This window comes from Penaeus monodon, chromosome 24 (assembly GCF_015228065.2).
Source record: "Penaeus monodon isolate SGIC_2016 chromosome 24, NSTDA_Pmon_1, whole genome shotgun sequence".
Taxonomy (NCBI): domain Eukaryota; kingdom Metazoa; phylum Arthropoda; class Malacostraca; order Decapoda; family Penaeidae; genus Penaeus; species Penaeus monodon.
This window is the reverse complement of record NC_051409.1, coordinates 9,132,922-9,133,531: the sequence shown is the minus strand read 5'-3', so window position 1 is coordinate 9,133,531 and position 610 is coordinate 9,132,922.

Genomic DNA, 610 nt, shown 5'->3' with positions numbered 1-610 from the left:
GAGCTACATTTTATCTTATTAATGCAATTATCTTTATAAGCGTATGAATGTATGAATTTCATGTTTTCAGATTTTATAAAATTATTATCAATTTCCCAGTAGAAGAAATTCTGTTCTCTCTCCTTTTTCATATATCAATTTGATTAATAATCTTTATGTTTTACTGAAGATATATTTATTTTATTTCCTCAGTAATAACCTATCCTGCTTTCAAGATAATCGTCTGATTAAAAACAAGTTATTCACTTTGACTAAATACCGTGTATACATTAACAACAAACTTAACAATATACGTAATCATTATCTCAATCCTCCAGGCCAAAAGGGAACAAGACGAAACATAAATAAACAGTGAGAGTAAAAAAAGGAAAACACATTGCCGCAGTAAGTCTGTCAGGCGGTCCCGTCACAGCTAATGAAGCCAAACTTTTGATTTTTGCCTCCTTGACGCAGCCAGGGAACAAAGTGAAAAGGGCCGGTTGCCGGTCGAAGTGAACGGGTCTCTGCAAGTGAAAGGGTTAGAAAATAGTTCTCCTTCGCATCTAGGTTTCTTTAACCGTTAGTCTCTTCTTGCTAACACAGAAAAAATGTAAAATGTAAAAATCAGCTA